General features: G+C 35.4%; 1 pseudogene; it reads left to right on the forward strand.

Moving 5' to 3' along the window:
• The first annotated feature begins 577 nt into the window (after window positions 1-577).
• Window positions 578-1547, forward strand: LOC109676579 (olfactory receptor 7G2-like; annotated as a pseudogene).
• The last annotated feature ends 9558 nt before the right edge of the window (window positions 1548-11105 follow it).

Consider the following 11105-nt stretch of genomic DNA (forward strand, 5'->3'; position numbering starts at 1 on the left):
GAAATTCCATCTTAACCAAACAGGTGAGATGCTGAGCTTCATTGCTCTTATGACAAATCAAGTAACAGAGGGTCCCTTAGTAAATGCCTTGGAAATGAAGGGAGCTGTTTTATTAGAATTCATAAAGGGAAGCAATGAGAGACCATGCATGATATGATAAGAAGTAAGATACCTCATGCCACTCTTGTCAACTGTCTTTAATCCTCTTGACACATTTTCCTATGTTTGAGCTGATACACACACAGGTCTCCCATTGATCCTCTCATATTTCTACAAGATCCCATTTCCTTCAGAACAGAACTCTGCTCCTTCTCGATCCTGACTGCTTTTATAAACCATTCTGTCATTTAATCCTATTCTTGTGTTCATGATGGGCAGGTGATGTGATGATTGTAATAGCTACTAGGGATGCTCTAATTAAATACTATAAACTATGTGATTTAATAAGAATACATTCATTTTAATACAGTTGTGCAAGATAAAATTAAAAGATGGGGTGTTTTCCTACATTCTCAAGGGCTGCTGCTGTCCACACATTTTGTTTTCTTTTCCATACATTTTGACATTCATCAACAACATGAGAACTCTAATTCAATCGACTGTTACAGAATTTATTCTTTTGGAATTCATGGATGATCCAGGACTGCAATTCCTAATTTTCATCCTGTTCCTCTTCATATATCTACATACCATCCCAGGAAATCTGATGATCATCTTGGTTGTGTCCTCTGACTTCCATCTCCATACACCCATGTTCTTCTTTTTCTCAACTCTTTCATTGACTGACATTTTTAATCATATGCACAATCCCTAAAATGCTAGTGAACATTCAAACACAGAACCAGAATATCAATTACATAAGATGCTTGTCCCACATTTTCTTTGCCTTGCTTTCTTTTGGCATGGAAAATTGTCTTCTTGCAGTAATGGCTTATGACTCTTATGTGGCCGTTTGTCATCCCCTGAGATATAGGATCATCATGAAATCATGCCTTTGTCTCATTCTGGTGATGTTTTCTCTATTAGTTACCATTATCATCAATAACATAGTGAATTGTCTAATGATGTTACATTTGATATTCTGCACAGAACTTTTAATCCCCCACTTTTTCTGCGAACTTACTCAGATTACCAAATTAGCCTGTTCTGATACTCTTACTGATAACATACTGATATATGTTTCATCTTGCATATTTGGTGGTGTTCCTCCCTCTGGAATAATTTTGTCTTATGGTCACATTGCGTCCTCTGTCCTGAGTATGCCATCATCAGAAGGAAAATATACAGCCTTTTCCAAAAAAAGTTTTATCAGAAAGAAAATATAAAGCTGTGGTTCACATCTTTCAGTTGTTTCCTTGTTTAATGGGACTGGTTTTGGTGTTTACATTAGCTCCACAGTTACAGATTCATCCAGAAAGTCTGAAGCAGCTTCAGTGATGCACTCTGTTTTTCCTCAAATATTGAGCCCATTTACCTACAGTTTAAGGGACAGGAATGTGAAGGAAGCCTTGAGGAAATTGTTTGGAAGATTAGTGTTTCCTCTATGATGTTTCATTTCTTTTAGACTAGACTTTCTAGATTCAAAGCATGAGAATTCCTGGTAGGCTAAAGTGCCAGATTCTTTTTTCAAAATGAGTAATATAATGTCCAGGTGCATTTTAACATGGCTTAAATTAGGACATTGTTTTTGTCCAGCTCTGTGCAGTTTGAAACACTTTTGCTTGGTTTCCACAGAAGCAAATCATGGAATAGTGTTTCTAAACATAACAATTGCTTTTGATTTGCACACTCAAAAGAAATCACATTGTTGAAGCTGGACAGAGTCTGGATAAAATTTAATCAAATCTACTGTCATATCTTGATAATAATTTCCACTTGATCACTTGGTTAAATAATGAGAATTGAATCCTACAGCTAATCCTATTGTGGATCAGAGGAGCAGACGCAGACTGTGTGAAACAATTACTGAAACCTGTCTTTGTCAAACCATATCCTTCCGGGGTAATCATGGGATCCATCAAATTCAGTGTAGTCCTCTGGAAAATAGTCACAATTAGATAATATCTGTGTCAAGAGATGATTGTGTTATATTTCAAATTGATTAGTGAGTATACTTTCAAGCTAATAAGAAAAAAAATCCTACCATTAACATACTCAAAAAATAGAGTTATCTTTTTCTTTCAAAGACTCCAGAAATAAGCAATATTCTAGAACAGTGAGCTGAGCTTCATTCAGCACTTCATGTTTAATCTCATCCTAGGACTTGTTCTCTTCCATGTCACCTGGTGAGCACAATAAACACAGATAAGCATGTCCTACCCAGACATGATGACAGAGACAGAAACTGGAGGGTCTTTCTCTTGGTCCATTACTATTTAATTTTAATGGATTTTCTAGACTACATCACTGTTAGGGACTGAATGGTGGAACTCAAAATATATCTATGTCTTTCTCTGTTATCTAGTGGTTCTTATATGACAGACAGGTGAATGGTTTCTCAAAGGGAATTTACAGAGGAGTTGCCGCTACTCATTATCTCATTGGGTTACAAATGTAGTCATGTTCCTTTACACAGACAGAAGGGGAGAAAAGAATTATATACAAAATTAGTAAGTTTAATCATAGAGGTCAAAATTGGACTTGTGTATCCAGAATTTCATTTGAGTATGTGACCAATTTTCTCCTGCAGATCTCTCAGTTTCATATGACTCTAATGTATTTCTATCACCCACAGGAAAACACATACACAAGTTATTGTAATATGCTAATTTCTTAACATGGGTAAAGTCAAGGCCAAACTTGTGAACTCCATGTCTTATTATTCTCATCATTATGCTTCAGAACTGCAATGATGTTGGATTCATCAGTTATGCATTTATTTTAATATTCTACAATTTCATATTATATATGATGACACTAAATATAAGAAGCTTTTCTGATGGTGATGAAATTTGGTAGGTATTTTTCTGCTACTGTAAATAAAGCCATTTGGATACTTTCTATGACTTTTGCAGGAAAGAAAAGCTAGCATTTTTACTCAGGGTGAAATTACTGGATGCAGCAGAGTAGGTTATTGTGTTTCAGTATTTCTACAGTGTATTCTTAAGTTCTTGATTCAATTTAACTTCCCATTAGATATTACTTGTACCCCACAATACCCGCTCCCTAAATTTGCATTTACTTTGTTGGAGTAATGGGAATAAAATAGCATTTCACCAATTTCCATGTGTTTTTCTGAGAGGTTGAGGGCCATATTGATAATATGGAAATGGCCCAGCTTTTACTCTTGTGGTCTATACATTCATGATATTTCCACTGAGCTAATTATTAATTTAAAAACAATTCATAACAAGTTTTATATATTCAGAATGCAGAATTACACACACACACACACACGCACATGTCATGACTCCTTTCGCGTATGCTTTTATTATTCAGTTGATAACTACAAATGTTAAGTGTTAACATGGCTTAATTTGTTGTTATTTTACCCATTATCTGTGTTCCATAGGTATTGATATTGAAATCTCTACTTTCCTTGAAAGATGATTTGTATTCTTGTTTTTTGCATCTGAGTTTGAAGTTACCTAAAATGTATTTTTTGCCTTTGATGTGAAACAGAAGTTCACTTTTATTTCTTAGCACCTTTAAAAAATAATTACCATTCATTTGCTCACTGTAATGCCATTTCAGAAATAAATTGTGTGCCATTATTAATGTGTTGATGTATTGTCTAGTCTGTCTTTCCTGAACAATAGGGTTTTTGTATTTTCCCCAGCACTGTTTTCACATATCTTTATGATTGCAGCACCTCACTCAGCTAAAATTATAATCATCAGGGTAACAAGAACTAAAAGTTTTTATTAATATCACAAAGATTCCTTATATCACAAGTTAACTACTTTTCGGATAACTTGTCATTTTCTTTACCAATATTGACAACAAAGTTCCAAAATTTTAATCTATACCTGTGATATGTGTGTTCTTGTACTTAGAAACTTGTCTCCTTGTAGTAATGGCCTATGACAGTTATGTGGCCATTTGTCACACCTTGATGTACACAGTCATCATTAAATCCCACTTCTGCGTCCCACTGGTTCTCTTCTCCCTGATCATTAGTACTGTGCATGTCCTATTCTGCAGTCTGATGCTACTGTGACTGTCTCCTCTAATGATCTGGAAATCCCCTACTCTGTTCACTTGCTCAAGTCATCAAGAAGGCCAATGTTGTTACCTTTATCAATAATCTATGTACACCCGCACACACCCAAATACCCCACACCCACAGTGACTACTGTATGGGGATGTTTTTTGTTTTGCAATTATTTCCTCTTATATATGAATTATTTCCCCTGTTTTAAAAATTCCATCTGTGCATAAATGTCCTCATTTAAACCTTTTTAAAATTCAGAGTTGTTGAATTCCAGTTTTGTTTTTATTCTCATCATTGTGCTTCAAGATCGATCATGATGTTTGGGGGTTATCACTTACTCATCGTCAAAACTCTATCTTTATATACTTTGTGTTCTGACATTAAAATATGGAGCACTTATGATGTTGATGAAATTTGTTAGGTATTTTACTTTTAATAAAAATAAAACAATATTCTCTTCTATCACTTCTGATGGAAATGGAAGGAGTTTATACTCAGCATGGAGATTATTGTCTCTACAAAGTAGATAATCACATTTGGATATTTGCAAAGTGTTTTTTTTTCTAAATTGTTGCAATAACTGGCTTTCCCATTAGATATTCCTAGTGTCTCACATCATTCCCAAAACCTGTTCATTCATCAAAGAGGCTAATTGTTGTAAGATCATTTAATTAATTTCCACCTCTCATATTTTAAAATTATAAGTTATTTCACATATGATGACACATTCATCATCATTAGTTGAGTAAAGTATTTTTGATATTTAGATTGGCTTGCATAAGTGTTTTTTCTAGTAAATTCATTAATGATTTGTATAATTGGAATAGAAGACTTTACATATATCTTTAAAGATCGTTTTTGGTGTGTGTTTCCCTTTGTGTGTACTACTAGAATTTAATTAATGCCCACACTGTTTAGTTTATTTTTTTTCTTGTTTTTTCTTTTATTGGCATGCACAAAACTATACAAACTAATGGATTTCATTACATTTCTATATATGAATATAGACTAGTTCATACCTTCTATTGCTCTTTCTTTACTTCACTCTTCCCTCAACCTTCTCCCCCTCACCCCATTAGTCTTTTTAGTATCATGTTTTTGGCTTTTTGTTTTGTTTTGTCTTACCCCATCTTCTGCAAAAGTAAAAAATGTGATTTTTGTCTTTGTGGTACTGCTTTATGTCATTTACACAATGATCTCCAGTTCAATCCATTCTCCTGTAAGTCATAATTTCATTCTTATAAATGGCTGTCTAAAACTCCATTGTGTAGATATACAACATGTCTATCAATTCATCCATTGATTGACATGTAGGATGATTCCATATTTTGGTGGCTGTGACTCATGCCACAATAAACATGGTAATACAGGTTTCTTTGTAGTAAGCTTAAACACAAATATTTTTTGAGGAACCTCCATACTGATTTTCAGAGTGACTGGACTAATTTACTTTCCTACCAGAAGTGAACAAAAATATAACATTTGTTGTTGTTTTTTTATGATAGTCATTATAGCTTGAATCTCAATATAGTTTAGATTTTGGATTTCCCTAATTGATAAATATGTTGAAAATTCATCCAGATTCAGAAAAATGAAGAAAGGAGGCTTCTGAATCACATTACTTTTCATTGGAATGAAGTAGCCAACAGTGCTTAGGACCATATGATCATCCAAAAATATTTTCCAAATTAATGCCACCCTTTTCTAAGCTTAAATTTAGTTTAGTTGGTAAGGCAGGGAGAGTCAGCATTAAAATCAGAAGGAAAAATTGATGCCTAAGAAGAAAAAGATGCTAAAACTCATTAGTCATTTGTACTTATTCATTTGAAAATTCATTGAGCTTGATTGATTAGCAATTAGCCCTAAGAGTTCTGTCTGTAGTTCCCCAGTGTGTACACTGCCATTTATCTTTTGAGCCTGGAAATGCCATTGATACCCACTTTGGGTGCATCTTAGTTAATTTAGTAGATAGACAGTTAAAGTTCTGGTCAGGTACTGTACCTAAACAGGAGATGATGCTTTTCCTATGCAGTAGCAACAATTCCAGTGGCCTGGGATGTTCTGGATTTGAGGCCATGATGATTCAATGCAATGGTTCTGGTGAGGGTGAGGCAACTCAGGACATGTGGATGTAGCTAAAGGAGTTTGGAGAAGCATATGTGCATGGCTAGTGCATCAGGGAGCACTCTGCAATTTATGCCTAGTCCTATGGTCCTACTTGGGTCTGGTCACTTCCCTGTATTGGTGACACATTTTAACAGGGAGCAACTTCTGTTTTGCATAGAGGTTTATTGTATATTGTCTAGCTCATTGGTCTGGTGCTCTGTTTAAAACATGGTATGTGGCTAGCTCTTCCCGTATAAATATGCATGGTAATAGGTCGAGGGATGAAGCAAGTTACTGAGCACTGCATGGAGTTTTCCCACTTCTACAGTTGACCCTGTACCTATGTCCAACCCTGGTTGTGGTCTCAGGTGCCAGTTAGCACAAGGTCACCTGCATTTAGGCTTACTGTGTATCTCCTAGCCTGCTAGGCTGGCACTCAGTTTGTAAAGTATTGACCAGAACGGGTGTGTCTTGCATCATACAAATACATTGGTGTGTCCAGAGATTAATTGAGCCAGGTATCACTCATCAGAATTTCCTGACAATGTAGCTGCCATTGAGCTGGGAGTACCCAGGATCTGTAAGTTCTCTGAGCTATACCTAAGTAATGTTTTCTCATTTTTATTAGGTCTAAAGTTCAATATTTTCTATTCTTTACTGGTATCCTGTGCCTTTCTAAATTAACCACCTTTCTTTGGAGCCACATACTTGAGATTTTACTTTTGGTGTTTGGGATACAAGTGTTTGATGACTATTTCTAACATGCCATCTATCTTCTTTGATTTCTTCTTTACTGTTTTCCTCAACACTCATTTCATTACAAATGTACTGCACTAATTTCATTATGATTATTCATTTTGGTGATCATCTGTGCTATTGTGTGACTTTTTCTTTGCAATGGTCATATTAAAATGTAATTGGGATTCTAATAGTATTAAGAGGTGGGGTGTTTAAGAGGTAATTTAGTCATAAGGTCTCTGTCCTCATGAATGGATTAATTCTGCCATAAATAAGAGTTAAGAAATGAGTTTGCTCCCTTCTCTTTTGCTAGCATGTGAAAAGGGTTATTCTCCTGCTCTGGGAGATGCAGTCTTCAGTGAACCACCTTCAAAATGGAGGCCATTCTATTAGACATTAACCCTCCTGTCACCTTTTTTTATTATTTTGTTTATTCACATGTGCATACATCATTTGGGTCATTTCTCCCCCCTGCCCCGCTCTCCCAACCTTTGCCCCCTTCCCCTCTCAATTCCAGGCAGGTCCTTTATCACTAGTTTTGTTGCAGAAAAGAGACAAGCCTAATAAGGAAGACAAAGTGTTTTAACTAGTTGAGTTGAAGATAGCTATACATAAATATTCCTACCATTGCTTTCGTGTACACATGTTATGACCCATGTTGATTCATCTCTAACTGATCTTGACCCTGGTTACTGATCCCATTCTTATTATAACCTCTGTTGCTTTAAAGTTTCTGTATTATTTCCTCTCGTGTGGGGATATCAAACTCTTTCATGTTTTGGATTTTCTGTCTACTTCTATATCACCAAAATGTGCTCTACCCTTATCATGTGATCCAAGTCCAACCACATTGCTGCATTTGTCCTAGATCTAAAGTACGCATATGAAGGAGAACATAATATTTTTGGTCTTCTGAGCCTGGCTAACCTCGCTCAGAATGATGTCCTCCACTTCCATCCATTTACCTGCAAATAAGATTTCATTCTTCTTCATGGCTGAGTAAAATCCCATTGTGTACAAGTACAACATTTTCTTGATCCATTTATCAATAGTGGGGCATCTTGGTTGTTTCCATAATTTGGCTATTGTGAATAGCGCTACAATAAACATGGGTGTGCAGGTGCCTCTGGAGTAATCTATGTTTTATTTCTTTGGGTATATCACCAAGAGTGGGATTGCTGGATCATATGGCAGGTCTATGTTTAGATTTTTAAGTAATCTCCATTTTTTTTCCATAGTGGTTATACCAGCTTGCATTCCCACCAGCAGTGGATTAGGGTTCCTTTTTCCCCACATCCTTGCCAACACATGCTGTTAGTGGTGTTTTTGATGATGGCTAGTCTAACAGGGTATCTTAATGTGGTTTTGATTTGCATTTCCTTTATGGCTAATGATGGTGAGCATTTTTTCATGTGATTTTTGCCACTTGAATTTCTTCTTTTGAGAAAGTTCTATTAAGTTCAGTTGCCCATTTCTTAATTGGTTCATTGATTTTAGGAGAGTTTAGTTTCTTAAGTTCCCTGTATATTCTGGTTATCAGTCCCTTGTCTGATATATAGCTGGCAAATATTTTCTCCCACTCTGTGGGTGGACTCTTCAGTTTAGAGACCATTTCTTTTTTGTGCAGAAGCTTTTTAATTTTATGAAGTCCCATTTCTCTACCCTTTCTCATAGTTGCTAGACTGCTGGTGTCCTATTGAGGAAGTCATTGCCTACACCTTTTACTTCCAGAGTGGTTCCTGCTCCTTCCTTTAGTAACTTCAGAGTTTCAGGTCTGATATTTAGGTCCTTGATCCATTTTGAACTGATACTAGTACAGGGTGATAGACATGGATCTAGTTTCAGTTTCTTGCAGATGGATAACCACTTTTCCCAGCAACATTTGTTGAAGAGGCTGTCTTTTCTCCAACGTATGTTTTTGGCAACTTTGTCAAACATGAGGTGGGTATAGTTGTGTGGATTCATATCTGGATCTTCTATTCTGTTCCACTGGTCTTTATGTCTGTTTTTATGCCAGTACCATGTTGTTTTTATTGCTGTTGCTTTGTAATATAGTTTGAAGTCGGGTATTTTGATACCTCCAGCATTGCTTCTTTTGCTGAGTATTGCCTTGGCTATTCATGGTCTCTTGTGTTTCCAAATGAACTGTAGAGTAGATTTTTCAACCTCTGTGATGAAAGTCACAGGGATTTTGATGGGAATTGCATGAAACATGTAGATTGCTTTTGATAGTATAGCCATTTTTACTATGTTGATTCTACCAATCCATGAGCACTGGACATCTTTCCATCTTCTGTAATCTTCTTCCATCTCTTTGTTCAGGAGTTTGTAAATCACTTGTAGAGGTCATTCACATATTTTGTTAAATTTACTCCACATATTTGATTTTTTGAGGCTATTATGAATGGAATTGTTTCCTTATATTCCCTCTCAGTCGATTCATTGTTGGTGTATAGAAAAGGTAATGATTTTTGTAGGTTGATTTTGTATCCTGCCACCTTACTGTAGCTGTTTACAGTGTCTAAGAGTTTTGGGGTAGAGATTTTTTTGGGTCTTTAAAGTATAGGATCATGTCATCTGCAAATAAGGATATTTTGAAAGTTTCTTTACCTATTTCTATTCCTTTTATTGTTCTTCTTGCCTAATTCCTCTCACTAGGAATTCCAGTACTATGTTGAATAGAAGTGGGGAGAGTGGGCACCCTTGTCTCATTTCTGATTTTATGGGGAATGGTTTCAGTTTTTCACCATTAAGTATTATGTTGGTTGTAGGTTTGTCATAAATAGCCTTTACAATGTTGAGGTACATTCCTTCTATTCCTCATTTTCTTAGAGTTTTTACCATGAAGTGGTGTTGGATCTTGTTGAAGGCTTTTTCTGCATCTATTGAGATGATCAAGTCATTTTTGTCTTTGCTTGTATTGATGTGCTGTATTACATTTATAGATTTATGTATGTTAAACCATCCTTGCATCACTGGGATTAAGCCGACTTGGTCATGGTGTATGATCTTTCTGATGTGTTGTTAGATTCAGTTTGCCATTATTTTATTTTATTAAGGATTTTTGAATTGATATTCGTTAAGGAAATTGTCCTATAATTCTCCTTTTTGGAAGTGTCTTTTTCTGGTTTTGGGATGAGAGTTAAATTGGCTTCATAGAATGAGTTAGACAGTGTTCCTTCCCTTTCTATTTCATGGAACAGTTTAAGGAGACTTGGTATTAGTTCTTCTTTAAACGTCTGATAAAATTCAGCAGTGAATCCATCGGGTCCTGGACTTTTCTTTTTTGGGAGACTCTTGATTGCTGCTTCAATTTCTTTTTGTATTATAGATCTATTCATGTGATTATTATCTTCTTGGTTCAGTTTTGGGTATTTGTAAGTTTCTAGAAATCTGTCTATTTCTTCAAGATTTTCAAATTCAGTAGAGTATAGGCTCTCAAGGTAGTCTCTGATGATTTCCTGGATTTCTGTGGTGTTTGTTGTTATATCCCCTTTTGTGTTTCTGATTTTGCTGATTTGAGTTTTTTCTCTCCTCATTTTAGTCAGGTTTGTCAGGGGTCTGTTAATGTTATTTATTTTTTTAAAGAACCAGCTTTTTGTTTCATTGATTTTTTGTATGGTAGTTTTGGTTTCTATTTCATTGATTTCAGCCCTTATTTTAATTATTTCTTTCCTTTAGCTTGTTTTGGGATTTGATTGTTCTTGTTTTTCTAGGAGTTTGACCTGTAGAATTAAGTCATTGATTGAGATCTTTCTTTCCTTTTAATATATGCACTCTTGGCTATAAAGTTTCCTCTTAGGACCGCTTTAGCTGTGTCCCATAGGTTCTGGTAGTTCGAGTTTTCATCTTCATTAACTTCCAGGAAACTTTTAATTTCCTCTTTTATTTCATCAATAACCCATTCGTCATTGAGCAAAGTGTTGTTCAGCTTCCAATTCTTTACATTTTTTTACTGCTGTTTTTGTTATTGATTTCTAGTTTTGATCCATTGTGGCCAGATAGAATACATGATATTATTTCTATTTTCTTATATTTGCTGAGGCTTGCTTTGTGCCCTAAGATAATATCAATTTTGAGAGGGTTCCATGGGCTGCTGAGAATAATG

The sequence above is a fragment of the Castor canadensis genome, chromosome 15 (genome assembly GCF_047511655.1).
Source record: "Castor canadensis chromosome 15, mCasCan1.hap1v2, whole genome shotgun sequence".
Taxonomy (NCBI): Eukaryota; Metazoa; Chordata; class Mammalia; order Rodentia; family Castoridae; genus Castor; species Castor canadensis.